Consider the following 22,101-nt stretch of genomic DNA (forward strand, 5'->3'; position numbering starts at 1 on the left):
GAACATGCAATTTGCAAACAAGAAACACAAAAGGCTGCTGCACACATGCTCACAATGTTCGACTCGCAGTAATAAAAATCACAAAAATAAATTGATATAATTTATTTGGCCCAGTCAAGTGGAAAATATGAACAACAATCATAATCCCCAATCTTGGCAAGGGAAATGGGCCCTTCCATAAAATTTGATTGGAGTACTGTTTCAGTACAACTTTCTTGGAGGATGATTTTAAAACATGCACCACAGGCTTTAAAAAAGACTTCATAATTTTATTCCTCTTCTCCAGCAATTCTACTCTTAAATTTAAAAAAATGTAGAGAGAGGAGTATGATGATTCATATTTTAACAATTCACATAAAAGGTCAAGCTAGAAACAACCATCTTGCCCAACGATAGGGGACTGGTTAAGTAAGTTAGAGTCACAAAATTGAATATGTTCCTGCCATAATGTTATATATTGGCATGGTAGGATGGTTGTAGAATGTTGCTATGAAAGAAAAGCAGGTTATAAAAGAGATTATATAGTACAACACAGTTTTTTTAAGAGGAAGAATACATGTATTCAGAAATGCATAGACATGGAATAGAAGAGCATAATCTAAAATATTAACCATGGTTCAAGATGGAGGCACAGGGAAATATGGTTTGCTTTCTTGCACAACCACAGCAAAAATTACAACTGAACTACAAAACAACTATCACTCAGAATTGTCAGAAAATGGAGCTGCTGGAAGTCTCATAAGCAAGGAATTAAAAAAGTCACATTCATTCAGATGGGTAGAAGGGGTGGAGACGTGGTGATGCAGCGTGGGCAGTCCCACACCCACATGTGATGGATAAAAATTGGGAGGGATGTCTCAGGAGTGAGGGATCCCAGCCACACACCAGGCCTCCCGGCCCAGGGTTCCAGTGCCAGGAAGATAAGTCCCTATAACTTCCTGTCCCCTGTAAAAAGCAGTGGGGGTTGGGGAGGTGGAAGAAACTATGGGATTCTCAGGTGTCTCCTCTTAAAGTGTTCACAACAGACTTAAGACTTACACCGACTCATTCCCTCTGGGCTCCAGCACTGGGGCAACGGCTTGAAGGGCACCAGTGGCATATGGGGAGAAATTGAAGTGTCTGGCCTCAGGGCACATATAGAGGACTGCTCCCTCCCAGACAAAACTCCAGAGGCCACGCAGCAGCCATTGTCCCTTTTCTGAGCCCTCCCCCACATAGAGCCACAGAGCAGTAACCCCATATCTGAGATGCCACCAACCTCATTCACAAGGCACCCAGATGATTACCTAAGGCTCCATCCCATCCAACTTATGGGTGCACTTTCCTACAATAGGCCACACTACTAAGACAGGGAGTCAAAGCAGCTCTACCTAATACATAGAAACAAACATAGGGAAGCTGCCAAAATGAGGAGACAAAGAAATATGGCCCAAATGAAAGAACAGAACAAAACTCTAGAAAAAGAACTAAACAAAATGGAGATAAGCAATCTATTAGATGTGGAGTTCAAACCACTGGTTATTAGGATGCCCAAGGAACTCATTGGGTACTTTAACAGGATAAAAAAGATGCAGGCAGAAATAAAGGTTACACTAAGTGAAAAAAACATTATAGAAAACCAACAGTGGAGTGGATGAAGCTCAGAATCAAATCAATGATTTGGAACACAGGAAGAAAAAAACTCAATCAGAACAGCAAGAAGAAAAAAGAATTTAAAAATCACAACAAAGTAGGGAGTCTCTAGGACAACTTCAAACGTATCAACATTCAAATCATATGGGTGCTAGGAGAAAAGAAAGATCAAGAACTTGAAAACTTACATGAAAAAATAATGAAAGAAAATTTCCCTAATTTGGTGAAGGAAATAGATGTACAAATTCAGGAAGCACAAAGAGTCCCAAATAAGATGGACACAAAGAGGACCACACCAAGACACATCATAATTAAAATGCCAAAAGTTAAAGCTGAAGAGAATCTTAAAAGCAACAAGAGAAAAGCTGATAGTTACCTACAAAGGAGTGCCCATAAGACTGTCAGCTGATTTCTCAAAAGAAACTTTGCAGGCCAGAAAGGACTGGCAAGAAGTATTTAAAGTGATGAAAAGCAAGGACCTACAACATAGATTACTCTATCCAGCAAAGCTATCATTTAGAATCGAAGGGCAGATAAAGTGCTTCCCAGACAAGATAAAGCTAAAGTAGTTCATCATCACCATGCCATTATTGTGTAAAATGTTAAAAAGACTTAGGTGAGAAAAAAGATCAAAACTGTCAAAGAACATGTATGAAGGACCCATGGACAAAGCTAAGGTGGGGGGTAGGATTGAGGGAGGGAAGTGGGGTAGGTGGGGTGGAGCAAAGTGGTGGCAGGAAAATGGAGACAACTGTACTTGAACAACAATAAAAAAAGAGGAAAAAAATCAAGTAGAACTAGCCTTGGCTCAGTGGATTGAGTGCCAGCCTGTGAGCTGAAGGGTTACTGGTTCAATTTCTGGTCAGGACACGTACCTGGATTGCCAACCAGGTCCCTGGGGGTCTGTGGGGGGGGCAACTGGTTGATGTTTCTCTCCCTCTCTTTCTCCCTCCCTTCCTGTATTTCTTAAAATAAGTCAATCTTCAAAAAAAAACTATGACCATTAAAATAGCAATAAATTCACAACTGTCAACAACTGAACCTAAAAAAACAAACTGAGCAAGAAGCAGGACAGGAACAGAATCATAGATGTGGAGATCATTTAAAGGGTTATCAGTTTTGGGGGAAGAGGTGCAGGGATTAAGAAGTACATACTGGTAGGTACAGAATAGATGGGGGATGTTCAGAACAGTACAAGAAATGGAGAAGCCCGAGAACTTACATGCATGACCCATGGTAATGAACTAAGGGGGAGGGTTGCTGGAGGGAGTGGGAGTACTGGGTGGAGGGTAGCAAAGGAGAAAAGTTGGGACAGCTGTAATAGTTCAATAAAATATATTAAAAAAATATTAGCTATAATCATTTGGGCTTAATGGATTAGTGGAAGTAAGGATATTCTTTTGCTTTTTTCTTTGTCCAAGAAAGATTTTTGAATGGAATATGTGCATAAACCCATACATAAAAGCACACACATCATATGTGATAGCATGATGCATTTTTCTGAAGTTATGAACCTATGTAATCAGTATCCAAGTCAAGAAGAAGCATATTTCTGTGTCTCCAAACTTCCCCCTTTCTCCTCCTCCAGTCACTAGAAGGGGAGAAGTCATAACCAGATTCGGTAATTCTTCCAATCACATGATTATGACTTCTAAAAGCATAGGATAATTTTGCTTGTTTTAGTTTCATTTAAATAAAATTTAAATAGTATATAGTCTTTTGTGTCTAGCTTCTGCCACACAACATGTTTATGATACATCCCATGCATTGTGGCTAGCTATAGGGTGTTTATTCTCACTGTAGAACATTCCATTGTATAAGCACATCACAAGTTTTTATGCCTCTACTCTTGATGGGGATTTGTGTAGTTCTCACTTTGTGGCTACTCTAAATAGTGCTGCTGTGAATGTTCTAGAACAAGTCATCTTGGGAACATATGTACACATATCCGTTGGATATACACCTAGGAGTGGAATTGCTGTGTCATAAAGCATGGTGCATTTGACTTTAATGTATACCATCAAACAGTCACCTAAAGTGGTTGTACAAATTTATTTTCCTGCCATCAGTAGAGGAGAGGCAGGCCCTCTTGTTTAACTGTTTCCTAACTGTTCAGGGAGTCACGGTGTCCATCAGTTACTTCTATTTGTTTTTGGCCAATGCACTCTAGAAAAGGCTTTTCACAAGGCAAGCACCCACTCAGGTTAAACAAGACAGCTCCCTAAGGGAGGTCTTCCAGGGAACGACGGGAAAGACCAAATACTGGGAATGAGGTTGGAAGGCCCCCTGACGCCATGCTACCCTCCCCAGTTGCTACCACACTATGGGTCTTCGCTGCTATTGTGGGCTGCAGGTTTCCCAGGCAATCGAAGAGCTGGCTGGGTGGGTGTGGTATGGGAATAGGAAAATCTAAAATGCCACAAAACCCCAGTTCTTGCCGAGATGCTGTCATTTTTCATAAATTAAATGTTCCTTGGATTACTGTAAACCTTGGGTTAATTTCCAGAATTCTTAAAAATTGACTCGGGTCATGTTTGCCAGTTTTCTCATTGCTTTTGTGGAGGAGGTCATTTTTTGGAAGTCTCAAAACTTACTCCATTTTCACTGACGTCACTCAATCTGCCTTTTTAAAATTTAATTGCTACCAAAATCCTACGAGACAGATGGAATGATTGGACCATATTGCAGATTATGGAACTAGGACCGGAGGAGTTTAGGTAACACGCTCAGGGGTGCAGTTAGTAAGTGGAGGGCTGGGGTTCAAAGTCTAGTTTATTGAACTTCCTTCCCTGCTTGGATTCAACACCACACGCCCTGGCACAGGGAAGACAGCGGCAGACAAGTGCCTCAAGCCCTAGCCTTCTTCCTCTCAAAGGCACTGGCATTATTTTCCTTAAGTATAAAAAGGAGGTTGTGTTACCACTTCTCTTCCTGAAGCCTGGGAATCCAAAGATGCTGCATCCACACAGGCCTAAACCATGCCGTCTTCCTGGGGGAGCTTCCTCCACCAGCAGGCACGGCCCCTTGCTGTGTGGGCTGAGTTCCATGTGCAGAGCTTTTCGGTTTACACGACTGTCAGCCCGGGGTTTGTGCCATGTGTCCCTCCCCGCTCCGTGATTAAGTGAAAACAATAGCTAGGACTACATCAGCTGGAGGAAAAATGTCCTTCCCTGAGTGTTCACCCCTCCGAAGGGTTGTTTTGTTTCTTCTGTCACCAGGGTCTATGGGAACGTGGAGCTCCATTTTTCAAGTGAGAGGTGGGGATGGGACTGAACGGCGGTCCCAGAGTCAGTCGTATGAAAACAATAACACACTCTGTGACTTGGAGGTCTGGAGGTTTATGTTGGCACCAACTGGAATGCTAATGTGCAAAGAATCTGGTCTCTCCTCTCAAACACTAACAAACACCAGTCATTTCCTACTGATTGGTTTCAACCTAACACGCATTTTGTTGAGCCCAGAAGAATATTTCATTTTAGAGTATTTAGATTATGTTGATTACTCACTTAGGAGCCATAAGTTGGTCAATGAAGAACAGATTGCTTCGGCCTGGTATCCCCCCCCACCCACCCACTCACCACAACTACCACTGCCACCCAGGATTAATACTCATAGCGGAGCAAGACATCACATGAAAAGGGATCTAGAGTTTTCTTAAATGCTTTGTGAACTTTGGGGTACCAGAGACCTCCCTTTGAGCACATGACAAGGGCTGTGAACATCGTCTTCTGTGAAATGGCCCTACCAATTGAATTGCATGTTCATCTTGGGGATCACGGACTCTCCAAAAGCTCCTCCATCACTGAGGATCCCTTTCGTACAGTGGGTCTTTGTCCAGTGCCACTAATGCCTCGGTCATATAGGTTCAGAGAGCATCGCACTGACCAACTCCAAACTTCCCACCTACCAACTTACACTTGGGCTTTGACTTCAGATTTTGTCACGTACAGATGAGCCTGGGTCATCAATCCTGGAAGACTGCTACCGATCATGTGAGAAGATTCTTACAGACAGTATAAAATGTCATGGCACAAAATGTGGCACCAGAAATGTCATGGAATGGCACCGATTACTTAGGTATGTGTGTGATTACTATTTCTCAAAAAGGTAAATGTTTAATAGATATGTCTTCATTTCATACTAGTGTGTATGGAAGATATTAATGCAGGTATTAAGAAATAGGAAAACAGGAGGTTAGGTCAAGATGGCGGCATAGGTAAATGCAGTACTTGAGAAGTAAATTATGGAAAAACCATCACTCAGAACTGCCTGAAATCTTGCTGAACAGAAGTGCTATCACTAATGCTACACAGAAGAAGCCATATGAAGACTGGTAGGAAGGGTGGTGATGTGGAAGGAGCTGGTCCCACGCCCCGACGTGTCAGATAAATGGCCTCCTTTGGCTCATACTCTGGAGTTTCCTAAAATCCCTCAAACAAGCAGCATCTGGCCTCTGCATCCCTGTACCTCTTGCTAAGTGGCCCCAGACCTCACACTACATCAGCCAGACTCAGTTCCTACTGTGGCCTCTCCTGGGTGCCCCCAAGCCCAACACAAGTAGCAGCCATCTGCACAGAACTCTGTAGCTCAAGCTGGGTGGTCCTGCACAGAGCACAAGCAGTGCTTGATCTTGCATCTCCAACGAGGCCCCAGAGCCAGAACATCCGGTAGACAGTTTCAGGCCATGCTGGATTACTAACCAACCACCTCCACAAGCAACACACTCAAGGGGCAGACTCAGCAGATACCAAAGCCCCACTGAAGCGAGTCCTGCTCTGTGGGGTCCTACACAACAGCTCCTTCACTGTAGTCACAGCCAGTCCTAGCAGCTACTCAGCCTGGAGGTCAATCCTTCCCAGTAACACAGACAGCAATCAAGCCCCTACTACAACAGGACAGTGCACCCAGCCCACACAGAGGGTGTGCGCCTAGACTACCCATCTCAGGTGATAGGGGAGGCTGTGCCCCTGTGCCCTACAGGACATCTACTTCATACAGCCACTTTACCAAGTCCAGGGATATAGAAGCTCTACCTAATACACAGAAACAAATGCAGGGAGGCAGCCAAAATGAGAAGACAAAGATACATGTCCCAAATGGAAGACAGGAGAAATCTCCAGAAAAAGAACTAAAAAAATGGAGTCAAGCAATCTACCAGATGAGGAGTTCAAAATAATGGCTATAAAAATGTTCAAGGAACTGAGTGAAAAATTCAGCAGCATGAAAAAGGGCACGGAAACCATGAAAAATAACCAGTCAGAAATGAAGGATACGGTAACAGAGATGAAGGATAAATTATAGGAAATCAATAACGGAGTAGATGAAGAAGAAGATCCAATAGATTTAAGTAAGCAGAAAACACCCAATCAGAACAGGAAAAAAAAGAATCCAAACATATGAGGATAGTATAAAAAGCCTGTGGGACAACTTCAAGTGTACCAACATTCACATCATGAGGGTGCTGGAAGGAGAAGAGAGAAAGCAAGAAAGTGAAGACCTATTTGAAAAGTAGTGATAGGAAACTTCCCTAAGTTAGTGAAGGAAAGAAACCTACCAGTCCAAGAAGTGCAGAGAGTTCCAACAAGATGAACCCAAACAGACCCACACCAAAACATATCATAATTAAAATGCCAAAGGTTATAGACAATCTTAAAAGCAGCAGAGAAAAGTAGTTACGTATCCACAAGGGAGGTCCCTTAAGACTGTCAGTTGATTTCTCAATGCGAACTTTGCAGGCCCATAGGGAATGGCACAAAAGATTCAAAGTGATGAAAAACAAGGACCTATAATCAAGGTTACTCTACCCAGCAACATTATCATTTATAATAGAAGGATAAAGAACTTTGCAGACAAAAAAGCCCCCAAACAAACAAACTAAAAACTAAAGGAGTTCCTTACCACCAAACCAGTATTTTAAGAAATGTTAAAGGGTTTTTTTAAGGAGAAAAAAACTTCTTAAATATTAATAATAAAATGGCAATAAATACATATCTATCAACAATTACTTTAAATGCAAACAGATTAAATGATCAAATCAAAATACATGCAGTGACTGAATAGATAACAAAATAAGACCCTTACACACACCACCTACAAAAGACTCACTTCAGACTGAAAGACACACACAGACCGAAAGTAAAGGGATGGAAAAAGATACTGCATGAAAACGGAAACAAACAAAACAAAACAGAAGCTAGGATAAGAATATTTATACCAGACAAAATAGACTTTAAAACAAAGGCTGTAACAAGAGACAAAGATGGACCTAACATCTCCACTTCCAGGTATTTATTCGAAGAAACTCAAAACACTAAATTGAAAGGACATATATTGATACATCCATATGTTCACTGCAGCGTTATTTATAATAGCAAAAATATAGAAGCAACCTAAGTGTCCATGTATAGATGAGCAGATAAAGAAGTGATGCGCATATACAATGAAATATTACTTGGCCATAAAAAAGAATGAAATCTTGCCATCTGCAACAACATGGATGGACCTAGAGGGCATTATCCTAAGTAAAATCATCCAGACAGAGAAAGGCGATGATTTCAGTTATACGTGGAATCTAACAGCAAAATAAAATAAACAAGCAAACAGAATAGAAATGGACTCATAGATACAGAACATTTTGACAGTTGCCAGGTGGAAGAGGGGTGGAGGGCTGGGTGAAAAAGGTGAAGGGATTTAGAAGCACAAGTTGGCAGTTACAGAGCAGTCACAGGGATGCAAAGTACAGCATAAGGTATACAGTCAGTAATGTTGTAGGAGCTATGTATGGTTAGATGGGTACTAGATTTATTGGGGTGATCACTTCATAAGTTATAGAAATGTCTGATCACAAGGTTGTATACCTGAAACTAATATAACATTCAACTTCAACTGTAATTTAAAAATAAAAAGGAAAAATATCTATACCATAAAAGAAAAGAAATAGGAAAACAAAAATATGTAACATTTTAAGTATCACTACATAAAATAAAATCATAACTAGGCTACTATTTTAGTTTCTGCTTTCCTGCCTTGCCAAATATGGAAATATAATTACTTCCAAGCACAACTACCTCATTTTTATTTTACTATCTACGATTCAATAGGCACGACTGAGGACCACTAGTTAGGGCAGGCCCTGTGATAGGCACTGGGTTACAAGATGAACGTGGTTCTTCAGAAGCTTACAGTTTCAGGAGGCACACAAAAATGCAACGAATAGCTTCGCATGCTAGGGGTGGTCCAGGTGACACTGCTGCCCAAGAGGGCCCTGGCAGCTCCAAACTGCATGGTCCATCTGGGTAGAGAGAGAGGAAGGAGGCAGGTGAGAAGGAGTCAGGGGAAGCTTCTAAACAGACTCTTAAAGGGAGAACAGAGTCAGGCATTCTCAGCACAAGGAACAGGATTCTGAAAGGCCTGAAGCAGCAGGTGCATGGAGATCCCTGCGGGCTGCACGGTGTGGCTGGAGTGCGGCGCAGGAGGCACGGAGCTGAAGAGGCACGCAGGAAGGCTGGCCCATGGAGGGGCTCATGTGCCTCAGAAATGGGCCTCTGTCCAAGAAGCCGTGGGAGTTGTGTGAACCGGGCAGTGACGTGGCCAGGCCTTGTTTTGGATGGCAGAGTCTGCCCTCAACAGGGAAGACAGAGTCAGGACTGAGCAGAAAGACTGGGAGGAAGGAAGGCTGTTGTACTTACTCGTTGGGGTGAGAGGTGGCAAAGGCCTGCCCTGGGGAGATCGTGTTTAGGGCACAGAGAAAGGGACTAGCTCAAGGGAAACTGCAGAGAAAGAACTGCTAGGCCTTGGTGACTGATCAGACACTGGACCGAGGAAGGTGGCAGAGGAAGGATGCATAAATGTGGGAGCTCAAACTAAGAGATTGTATGGTTGGTATAGTAAGGAGAAGATGCTGTATTCAGTCCGTGGTGCAGATAGAGACACCTTGTAAGTAAGTAGCTGAGAATGAAGCTAAGGAGAGTGGTTAAAACCATGTGAGTGAGAGCTCACCCAGTGGAAATAGGTAGAAAATTAGTCTTTAATGTTTTGGAGTCACAAACTTCCAGAAGGACCTGAAGAAATAGATTAACTTGTTTATGACAAACGTGCCCCTGAGCATACATACAGGCACAACGATTGTACTTGTCACTTGAAAGTGTCACAGAGCTCAAGTTCAAATCTAGGAAGAGTGAGAGCAACACTCCATGGTGGGAGGTGAGGAGTGTTGGATTCAGGTGTCAGGCTCATGCATCAAGCAAGCACCTCCTCTAGATGGCCTTGAAAAGGCCACCTGATCTTGGAAGAGAGGCAGACAAATGAGGAAAGCTTAGCGACCACTGGTACTTCAGTTATGGGGCCAACAGCAGCCCTAGACAGTTGGGAACCGCTGACCTGTCCGCTCCTCTATCCGTCTAAATTTTCCACAGCCCTCCTCTCAATGCAAATGTATGTTAATGTCCCTGAAAACTCCATAGGGTTGAACACCTACCATACACCAGGGATAGTGCTGTATATACATGGTTTAATTGAATATTCACAACAAACTTACAAGTGTCATCATCCATTAATTTATAAATGATAAAAGATTAGTGAGTCAAGACCTCACCCATGGTCACATGGCTTACATATGGCTCGATGAGAACTTCTATTTGTCCAGTTTCAAAACAAATGCTTTCCCCACTGCATCATCCCAGCCACTTTGCAGATGGGAGCAAATCTGGGGGAGGCTCGGGGGCTGCCATCCCCAAACGAGGGTAGATGTTGGCACAGTCTCCTCGAGTGTCACAGGAGGTGACTGCAGCCCTCTCCCTGCACCGCAGGCCTGTTTCTCTGCTCCTTTCCTTTCTCTCATCACACTCCGCCTCCTCACTCCATATTATTTATCTTCTCTCCCATTTTGCTTCTTGAATCTTCTAAAATAACTTTGAGCTAAAAAACTCCATACTTTGCTGACTTGGTCATGGGCATTCTTTAGATCCAACTCCCTGTAACCTCCATGGTATTGAGGGGATTGAGCACAGTAGTTCAGGGTGAGAGTCTGGGAGACAGATTTCTTTAATTTAAATGCCATCTCTGACACTTACCAGCTCTGTGGCCCCACGCCAGGCTGAATCTCTGTGCACGTGTGCTCTCGCTCTCTCTCTCTCTCTCTCTCTCTCTCCCCCCCCGCCCCCACGCCCCATCACCCCCACATGAGGACACAGCAAGAAGGCAGTCATCTGAAACCTGACCCCTTGACACCCTGATCTTTAACTTCCAGCCTCCAGACCTGTGAAAAAGTAAATTTCTTTTGTTTAAGCCACCCAGTTTATGGTATTATGTTATGACAGCCCAAGATAAAATACACAATTTGGGGACTGCCATTTTAGACCAGTTAGTCTGGGAAGGCCTTTCTAAAAAGCTGACATTTGAGCTAAGACCTGAGTGTTGACAATAAGGCAGTTGAGTGAAGGCCTGGGGTAAGGGAGTGCATTTCTGAGTACGTCGGGTGGGTGAGGAAGACTCGCTCTCAGTACAATTATGACACAGACAGGCCCGGACCTCCCCTCCCCTCCCCCACCTCCCTCCCACCGGGGCCTGCAGGAGTGCCTCATGCCCCCAAACTCAGTGCCCTTCACTGGTGCCTTCGGTCCCCACGGACTCATTCATGTGGCGCCACCTTTATCAGAAAGGCTTTTTATTCTCCTGATTTTCTTTCTCCATCAAATCTTGCCTTTCCTGAGCCTCATTTCCTCAGTAACTCACATTTGTTGACATACCTAAGGGGCATGAGTTACTCCTCTCAGATGACATCGGCATTTCACAGGGACCTACTAACGGGGACTTGCTTCTAGACAACGGGCGGAGATGAGGGAATCCAGGCATTACGGGGCCACTGAGGAGTCATTTTAGAGCAGATGGTTTTTATAATACCCACACTACCCAGCACAGGAAGTTACATATACGCTTTCTGGGCTGTCTTTTCCTGTGTGCAGAAATTCCTGACTGTCTAGAATACACTCCAAACTGACACTGTAGAATAAAGATTTCTATTTTAATTCCAAACACAACTGAAAATGGAGCTAGGTTGTGATTTTGGGCAAATATTGACAATGTCTCCGATAGGTCATATCCCATATATTTATATAAGCTCTAGGTTGACTAATTCCTTGTGAAAGGATTTTAGATCCGTATCTGAGTCTTAAGTGTTGAACCACAAAGGAATTGCTAAAACCTCCTTAAGCAGCTAAAATCTAGTTCCCAATTCACAAGAAATTTGGCCAAGGAAGATATTAAATAGAGTGGTGTGACTAGTCAGAGTTGATGATATGTGGGCACGGAGATGGTAACTATCAAGAGGGAAATTAGAATAAATGAATATTAAAATATTTAAATGTATAATAATGTGTTCAAAACACAGTTCTGAAGAACATTATCGTTGGAAGTGAGAAACCAGTATAAGTCACTTACAGTCTTTTCTAAGCAACCTTCTTCCCCCATTTCAACTCATTAGGATAATACTAGCTTCAAGTGTAATGGTGTGATTGTAACTGTGCTGTACACAAATTACTCCGGTTTGCACTCTGACAGGGTTTAGCTCTAATTCCTCCTGGCAGACCTTTAGCAATTGTTACAGTGCTAGAAAAACAAAAAGGAATGAGGCATTTAAAAACATATATATATATACACACATATATATATATATATATATATATATATATATATATATATATATATATGTATATATTCAGGACAGCTGTTAGATTAGATTTACATAGAAGAATGCTTCTAAGTTTCAAGAGTTAGAAAGAGAGAGAGACGCCATCATTCTGAAATGGCCTAGACAATACGGTATGTTATGCAGTACAATGTTAGGAGACACAGCGCTGATCTACAGATCTTTGATTTTTACTGTAAATCATCTAAAATATAGACTTCTAATACTAGTAGAAGTATTCACACACATGCACACCTCCAAACATATGCTTCTTTGAAGTTCTAAAGGTCAAATTACTTTCTGCCAAAAAGTATAGAGCAAATACACCTCTTTAATGCTCAATGAGCACTATTCGGTTTTCCTGATTAGAAAAACGGAGAGGGTGGCAGTGACCTCGAAGGCCTGAGGAGGGTTCAATGAGGGAGTGCCTGGACAGCACTTAGCACAGTGCCTGCACGCGGTAAGGACTTAGGAGAAGGCAGCTGCCACTGTTGCTTTTATTACTGTTATCAGCCACAAGGTAAACAAAATGACTCATACTGGGATGAGAATCCAGGATCCCAAAGCACTCCTGCATACATCATTATATTTGAACCTCAAAACCATGTAGCAAGATTGGCAGACAAGAACCTCATTCTTGCAGATGAGGAAGGTGAGAATCAGCAAGAATAACTGATCACAGAACTGGAAATACAACCTAGATCTCCTAAATCCTAGTGACTCATAGAGCCTCTCTGTGTTGCTCGTAACTCTCAATGCCCTGGATTTGCATCCATCCATTCAACAAACATTCATCAAGTGCCTACTTAGAATCAGGTATTTTTCCAAACACACGTCAGGGAACAAAGCATGCAAGATGCTTGTGGTCATGGGCCTACTTTCCCCAAGAGAGTCAGGGTCAAGAAGTTGAGACGAAGAATAATCAATTAACATAATAAGTGAGTTACCTAGTGTAATGGGCTGAATTGTGTCCCCACCCACAAATTCACATATTGATGCCCTAACACCCAGTATATTCAGAGGACAATGACTGTTTTGGCAAGATAGAGCCTTTCAAGAGGTGGCTAAGTTAATCGAGGCTTTTTGGGGTCAGTCCAATCCAATCTGCCTGGTGTCCTTGTGGGGAGAGGAAATTGGGACAGCGGGAGAGACGCCAGGGACATGAGTCCAGAGGAAAGACTGTGTGGGAAGACGGGGAGAAGGTGGCCATCTGCAAGCCAAGGGGAGAGACGGGAGAAGAAACCAAACCTGGGAACACCTTATTTTGAACTCCTAGCCTTCAGAATCGTTAGAAGATGACTTTTTGTTGGTAAGCCGTCCAGTCTCTGGCATTTCTCACGACAGCGCTGGGAGAGCCACACTCGCACACCTCATAAGAGAAATTGGTAAGCACTGTGGGGAAGAAGAAGTGCAAGAAAGGCATGCTGACGGTGCTCAGGAACGGTGGAAGGGCACGTCGCAGTGTTTAGTAGGGTCTCGTGGGAAGAGACGGTCTGAGCAAAGACGTGATGAACATGATTATGGGGATTAGCTACGGAGAAGGTTTTCCAGGGGGAGGGGACCGGTGATACAAAGGCCCCGGGGTGGGAGTGCACCAGGAATGTTGAGGAGCAACTGTGGAGAAGAGCTGACTAGAGATAAAGCAAGAGGGAGCAGAGGCCAGAGAGGTCTTGGGAGGGACAGTCAAGTGAGGCCTTGTAGACTGTTGCCAGAATTTCAGTTTCTTAACGGAAGGTTTGTATTCCTGCAAGATTGATCTAGTAGAGAGGAGGGGAGTTAATGAAAGGAGACAGAGGTGAGTGGGGTGGCATCTAGCACATCAGACTAGCTCTCCGTTGGAAGGAGCAGTTAGTTCATGCCCCTGTGTATACCTCTGAGTTTGTGGGGGGCAGGGGCTCCTGACTGCCTCTATTTTTCCCAGTGAAGGATGAAGCAGAGTCATCAGCTGAGAGTGAAGTTGAGGAAGAGATGTTGAAGATTTGAAACGAGAGAAGGTATGATAGGGTAACATGTTTATTTGCGTGGCCCACAAACGGGGTGACGTAGACAACAAAATTTATTGTCTGACACCTGTGAAGGCAGGAAGTCAGGTGTCAGGAGGTTTGGCTACAAGGGCTGTGTGGGAGAGCCTGCTCCGTGCCTCTCCCCTGGTCTCTGGTGGTTTGCTGGCAAGCTTTGCTGTTCCACAGCTGGTAGAAGCATCGCTCCAGTCTCTAAACCTCATCCTCACGTGGAGTCCTCCCTGGGTGCATGTCTCCATCTAAACATCCCCTTTTAATAGGAACACCAGTCCTGTTGGAGTAAGGGTCATCCTCCTGACCTGATCACAGCTTAACTAATTAATCAGTAACAACCCTATTCCCAAAGAAAGTCACTGGGATGAGGTCCTGGGGGCTAGGTCTCCAGTATAGGAATTTTGGGAGGGCCACAATTCAACCCATAATAAGTAATAGAAGAGACTGGCAGCCAGAGGCTGGAAGCATAGTGGGCTTGCCTGGCAGCAAAAGGAATCATTTAACATTTGTGGTCACAACAAATGTTCAGCCTCAGGGGTGCGACTGCAGAGCAGAAAGACAATGAGATTAAGCCAAAAGTTGTGGCTTTACCTGGTAAGTTCCACAAGGGAATGAAGGACGTTATGCCAGTCGGTGATCACTATTATTTACCCAGGAACTGAAGCTGGAGAGGGGGGAAAGAGAGAACCTGCAGTACTAGGGAACAGAGAAAATGTGACAAGGCCAACGGATCAGGGGTCCTGGTGTGGGGGGGACAGGTAGTTGAAGTTGAGACACTTGAGAAAGGAAGCTGGAAAACGATAAGTGGTGATGAGAGAGTCAGGTGTTGTGGCACCGAAATACAATAGTGTTTGGTTATTGCTATTGTAATAGGGTGCAGCCAAGAGGGGAGCCCCAAATAGGGATTTGTAATAGGGTCCAGAAGAGCTTGGAGATAATTGGCTCCACACCACAGGGCCACACCTGCCCAGAATGCAGGCAGCTGTGGCCAATTGCGGGAGGAGCCAGAAATGGGGCTGCAGAGGAAGATTAGCGCTGGGATTTAAACGGAGGCACAGCAGCCATTGGGGTCTCTCTTTTTGGGACCACGCATCTGTTTAGGACCATACGTCTGTTTAGGACCACGCGGCTTTGGTGTCTTGGTTGGGACCATGAGGCTGGGGTGAGAGTCAGGACCACGAGGCTTTGGAAGTGCTCCCTTTTGCCATGTGGAGGGTGCTGGGAAGACTGTGTGCATTTGTGGGGGACTTCAGTTTGTGCTATTTCAAATGAATAATAAATTCCTTTCCTTTTCACTGATCTCTTGTATTAAGAGACATCTTGCCTCTGACAGCGGACATAACGGAACTGGGGGGTTCCTTTTGGGTAATAGTATATTGCCTCGGCTGCCCTTGGCCCCCCTTTTTGTACTGTAACACTATTACGAAGTTCAGAGTATGAGTAGGGAGTGAGTGGGCGAGGTAAGGGAATGGACAAGATCGTTGGAGGGGCAGAGGCCACAGCATTGAGAAGCCACTGTCTCGGAAGGGTCATCTGCATTGCTACGAATGAAGCTTTCACTCACTCATTCATTCCTCATCCAAAATATCTAGGTGCTGGCCAAAGGAGAGAATGGAGTTTCGGGGAGAACAAGGCTCCTGAACCCCACCAGGAGAGCCCCTGCCAGGCCCAGCCACACCCACCTGGGTTTAGAAGGTGCTCTTTGATTGGCCTGTGTCACGAGTATGGGAGCAGAAAAAAGAAAAAAAAACTTATTAAAGTTAACTTTAAAACTCCTTTTATACCCAAATAAACAATGAATCCAGAGGAAAATAAAAATCTCCTGCTCTAAACATCCTTCACTGCTTGTTTTAAAAATTATTATTATTCTTTGGCCTCCTCGGCGGCTCACATTCATTGCCCTGATCTATGCGTTTCCTGGGGATTCTATGCACTCCAAAATCTGAAGAGTAAGCAAAAATAGTGCTTCTGCTTAAACCCTTCACAGTTTATAGCCACATTTACATAACATTAAATAAGTCAACAAAGGCATCATTAGCTCCCATTAAAATATGAGCAAAGAAATTTAAACGAACAAGACAGGCTAATTGGTAAGTAATGTTGTGTATCAAAAATTATGGCTGTGAGATATCCCAGTTAATGAGAGGCCCTACAATCATGTTTACTACATATTTAAAAATTAAATGAAGGTGAATAAAAGTTAACGGAAGAGAAGATTCCCCCTTCACAGACGCTATTATATCTGTTTTTCAAAGTTAAAAATAACAGGGATGATTTCAGCCATCTCCCTCGACCAGACACCTCCATGTAGCGGATGTGATTTCTGCCTTGACTGCGCTCCTGGAGTTGGGCGCACGGAAGCCACGCCCCGTAGAGGGGGAGGCGGGACTCTCCGGTCCCAGCGGTGCCTGGGCCCCGGGCTGATCCCAGGCCTTGGTTGTTAGAGAACTTCCCCCCATGCCTTTCTCTCTGGGGGCTTGGGCCCAACCCTGGGCAGAGGGTGGCCTTCATGTCAGCCACAGGGGGAAGGCAAAGTGGCCCACGACTGCATGGCGGAGGGACGATGGTTCCTGACCGGATCACCGGAGGAGAAACGAAAACACGCCGATGCCCGGGCCCCTTCCAGACATTGAATCAGACCTGGGGGAGGGAGCCCAGGCGCCCGCACTTTAGGAAAGCGTCCCCACTGATTCTAAAGAGCAGCCCAGGCTAGAGCCCACTCTGCTAGTCCTCTCATGAACCGGACACCAGCCGCCAGCCGCCGAGTGACCACCCCAGGTGAGGCTCTCTCACGGGAACTTGGGCGGGTTGTGATTTTTCTATTTCCCAACATTCACTGTGACAGTTTTCACACCGCGAAGCTGAAATAATTTTACAGGGAACGTTATTTGCAGACCATCTAGATTATGCCATTAATGTCTCACTTTGCCTGGCTTTACCGTATACTTATCCTTCTAGCTATCCGTCAAGTCACCTGTTTTTTACACATTTCTCAGTAAATTACAGACATTTGTACAATTTCCCCTAAATACTTCAACATGCTATCATTAACTAGAGTACAATCGTTGTTTACTTTTTCTTTTGATGTAAACTTTCCAAAAAATAAAATGCTAAACTCTTAAGTGTACATCCACTGTGTTTGGAGAGGAGAATATGTCTATGTAACTCAGACTTTTATCAGATACAGCATATTAGGCAGGTTATTTTACACTTAATTAGAAGTCATCTTAAACATTTGCTATTTAAAGAGATTGCACAGAAAGGGCAGTACTTTATCCCAAAGAAAGACCACCTAATGGTAGAATTTCAGACACCGAGGCATTAAGGAGGAAATATTTGGGGGGATAGAAGAAAAGGGCCTCTCCAGCATCCCTTGGGTGATTCAGATGTGACTACGTGTTGAACCCAGACCACGCTGTGTAATGTATGCACGTGGCGGGTAGCGTGGCTGGGGTGGAAGCAGAGTGCCATGCCCAGCGTGTGTGTGCGTGAACATGTCGCAAGAGGATGCGGTTTTGAAACTTTGAGCTAAAGCTTAAGACACTAATATTTCTCTGAAGGTAGATGTCTGTATGTATATATGTGTCCTTCTGGCTGGCATGAGTCTACAATAATAGATAAGACTAAGGGCCCAAGAGAAGCCAGGTCACAGGCGGCACCGAGTGCCCCAGCCTCTCGCCCTAAACCCAGAGTTACCCAGCTGCTCAGAGCCTCCATGCTTGGGGTCATACGTGGAGAGCGGATTCTAAAGAGCATAATATGACTGGAATCAATGTCTTTAAATGCTAATGGCAAGAGGAAATGTCCTTGCTTCTAAACTCTGAAAACAGGGATTGATTTAATAAGCCATAAAGAGTTTCCAACCATGCACCCAACATTAAGTAACATTACCGCACTTGGAACTTCTCCCCTCCCACGTGGAAAGCCGAGCTCGCGGGCCATGACTCCAGCAGAGCCTCTGTATGGATCCTCTCGAAGGATGACTTCCCATCTTGTGGCCTCTGAGTTATAAGTCCTCTGCCTAAAAATTTGCCTGAATGTAACCTTCTCCTATGGTGAAAAGCTCTTTATTCTAGGTCTAATACATCTCTCTCTCTCTTCATGTAAATTGCTCCAGAAATCCCAAATCCTTACAAAGACTTAGTTCATTCATTGCATCATTCAATGTCCATAGTGAACAGTGATGGTTACTGACCACCTACTGTAGGCTACACACGGGGCCAGGTGCTGGGGGTGCAGCAGTGGACAGAGCAGGGGGGTGTCATTGCTCTTATGCAGCCGTATCCCACCGAGAAGACATTGCACAGCCAAGTAAACAATTACTTTCTTGCAGTGCTGATGATGGCTATGTGGAACTCACTGGGGAGTGTTTTGAGTGTGTTACGGAAGGGCTTGACTTTGTCTGTGGGACCTGGTGGGGTTGAGGAAAGGGTCCCCTGAGGACGTGCAGCTCGGTAAGACCTCAAGAACGAACTGAGTACACCTGGGTGCAGAGCGGAAGTGAGAGAGGCCATAGGTGGTACAAAGGCCCGGAGGTGGCAAAGAACAAAGCAATTGTCATGATTTAAAAAGAAGCAGGGGGGACATTGTGGCTGTTGTGGAATGAGCCACAATGTAGGAAGGTCACATGCAAGGCTGGTGGCCATAATAAGGAGCGTGTGTTTTATTATAATTACAGTGGGAAGATATACTTGTAAGAATACAAGTGAAGATATAAGGAAGATATTCTTGAAAGCATGTGGTTAACATAATCAGATATGCTTTTTTTAAAAAAAAAATCACTCTGGCTGGGTGTGGAGGTCAGATTGAAGAGAACCAACGTTGATACCCAGGACAAGTATTGTATTTTGGAGATTTGTAGTAATCCACTGGTGCAGGGGGTGGCCTGTGCTGGGGGCCCTGGAGGTGAGGAGGAGTGTCTGAGGGCCAGAGCAGCTCATTTGCCCCTGAGGGCTCTTGTCTACCATGTCCACCAGACAGCGGGACTCCTAATGCTCTGACTCACAAAGCAGATACAGGCCTTACTAATACGTAAATACAAATTGGCGTGCTTGGGAATAGTGTATGGCCTGAAAGACCAAGGAAAAGATTCTTTTACATTAGCCAGCTGCACTTCAGAATAACACAGAGACCTCTGTGAATCATTTCATGGTGTATTGAGCAAAGTTCTGTTTGCAATTGGCAAGTTGGGAAAATAAACGCCCGTGTTTGTTTTCACTTTCTATTTCCTTGGTTTGTCCAGAGACTCACAGACCAAACCCCAGGGTTGTCCTTGGAGACTGGGTAGGCAGAACTGGGCCCCCACTTTTCGAATGTCCCGTGGACATCAGCCACCGATTGCCATTAACTCCTGCGAGGACAAGGGCAGTTCTTGACGTCGTCCCAGCGTCAGAGAGGGCCAGCAGGTACGGACCTCTTATTGTGCGTTACTTATTCAGATGCTGACCCCGTGGACCCCTTGCCCCTCCAAAAACTGGGTGAATGCTGTGAGGGTTACATGAACAGAAGAGCTTTGCCTTTTCTGAGAAATGATACTCTACCAGTGTTTACCTACTGTCTCAGTCAAGGGGTGTGTGTGTATGTTTGTGTGTGTACGATTTACTAGGCCTAATCCAATTTGGGCGCCTGGTTCCCAGAGAGGACACAACCTGGCTGTGCATGAGAATTACTCAGAGGTCTTGTTAACGCCAGAGTTGGGCCCCACCCCCTGACTCAGAGTTTCTGGGTCAGGCCTGGGTTGGGGCTTGGGAATGTGCTTTTCTAACAAGTTCCCAGATGATGCTGAAGCTCCTAGACGAGGGACCACACTCGAGAACTGCTGGTCTATGCGACGTAGCCTGCAGATCAGCTGTGTTTAGTGAGCACCCTAGTCACCAAATGCCTCCTGCTGGCATGCAGTTAAGGTTAATTTAAGCTAAATCATCAACTCTTGGTAAATGAATGAATGAATGAATGAATGAATGAAGAGTGACCCAAGACATCTTGGCAGCATCTGGAATATTCACCTGGAACTGAACTGTATTTCTAGTGGTACCATTTAAACATGGTACGGCATGATCCCTGTGGGCAATGATTTTAAAGTCCAATTATTGCAAAGAAAATAGTCAAATATATAAGGACAACACGGGGATAACCTTTATTGTCGACTGACATATCTAAGGTCACTGAGTGCTTTAGGCATCTGGAAGAATAGGTCATTTCTGCTTTGTGCATGTTAAGTAAGTCTCTGATATGAAATGTTCGTGGAGTCAGTGACCTCATTCAGTTGTTCATTTACTGAAACTCTTATTCAACAACTATAAAGTGTTGGGTTGGCACAGGAGAGTTGGTGTAGTAAGAAGACTTATGGTTTATTACGTGAAAACTTTTCCCACGTGCTAGAATCCCCTCAAAGCTTTCCCATCATAGTCAGCTATCCAACAACTACTTGAGTACTTCTAGTAGCAGAAGACTCACTACCTCATGTGACAACCAATCTTTGAATTACTGCCGAATTCCTTCTACAGGGATGGAATCTTGCTCCCTGAATTTTCTACTGCTGGTCCTACTTGACCACCTGCATGGACAGCGGATGTTTCATTCTCCTCCGTGTGACAACCTCATTGGATAGTGGAAATGGATACAGCACGAAGGGGCAGAACATGGACACAGGACAGGTGGCCTGGCTTTGAATCTCAGTTCCCAAATGTACTGGCTACGTGACTGGGCAAATTCCTTAGCTTTGCTGTGACCCAGTTTACTTATCTGTAAAATGGGCATAATGTTATACCTCAAAGAGATGTTTTGAAGGTTAAAAAATGCACTACTTGCCATGAATTTAGAACAGGGTCTGCCATATAATTAATGACGAACAATACTGTTACTGTTACTCTTATTATTCTTCTTGGTAAAGAGGTCTCTTGTCCTCTCAATTTTAGACTAAGCATCCCTATCTCAGACCCAGCATTGCTCCTCTCACCTCCTTGGTCTCTCCCAGAGCCAAGCGGCTTAGACCCCTCTCACTCGCGAGATCTGAGCAGAGCCCCACACTAGGAGCTTGTGTCCAGCACATGACAGAGAAGGACTATCATCCCCACTGTTCCCAGTTCAGCTTTATGATAGGAGCGGCAATAATAATAACAAAAACACATTGTCTATTATATGTAAATACTATATGACACTCTGTAAATATATCATTTCTCATTTCTAGGATAGCCGCGAGGTTGCACAGGGACATGTCACTGAGAGACAGAGGAGCTAGCATCCAAACAGATCCTCGATCTTCAGAGGGGAGCCTCGTGGCATCCCCGTGCTTCCTCCTCGGGTGCAGGGAACCACCTAGGAACGCGGGGCCCCTGACTTTGGCAGGCAGGGCAAAGCCATAAAATGAGCTGCAAGCCTTGCCGCCCTGGGTGGAGAGAGTGTTCAGATTACAGCCTTATTTATTCATTGCTGCAATAGCTGTACTCTCTCTGATCTTTCTCTCCAAGTCTCTTGGGTTGAGCAAAGAAAACACTCTCGGGAAGAGCATAATAAAGCCCTGAAACCATTCAGAGGACCAAGCCTGTTGCATTTCAAACCAAAAAGACGGGAAAGTTCACACAAAGAATGCAGCCCATTGGGCGTTACCCTCTCATGCCATCCAGGCATTAATGGGTTCACATTATAACTATTCTTACCGTTGCTGAATAGTTGGTAAAAATAACCATCACCTCCAATCAGCACTGCCTGTCGTCAGCAGGGACTGTTCCGTGGGTTCACACGGCAGCAGCTGCCATTTACTGGGCCCTC

The 22,101-nt window shown here is 44.5% G+C and overlaps 1 long non-coding RNA gene across 1 annotated transcript; it reads left to right on the forward strand.

Annotated features, from left to right (window-relative positions):
- The first annotated feature begins 19,576 nt into the window (after positions 1–19,576).
- Positions 19,577–21,845, forward strand: LOC123812336. The gene is made up of 3 exons (XR_006784588.1): positions 19,577–19,736; positions 20,838–20,987; positions 21,521–21,845. It is a non-coding gene; the product is annotated as an uncharacterized LOC123812336 (long non-coding RNA).
- Positions 21,846–22,101: the final 256 nt, after the last annotated feature.

Source organism: Phyllostomus hastatus, unplaced genomic scaffold, assembly GCF_019186645.2.
Source record: "Phyllostomus hastatus isolate PE091 unplaced genomic scaffold, TTU_PhHast_1.1 phas_contig_150, whole genome shotgun sequence".
Classification (NCBI taxonomy): Eukaryota; Metazoa; Chordata; class Mammalia; order Chiroptera; family Phyllostomidae; genus Phyllostomus; species Phyllostomus hastatus.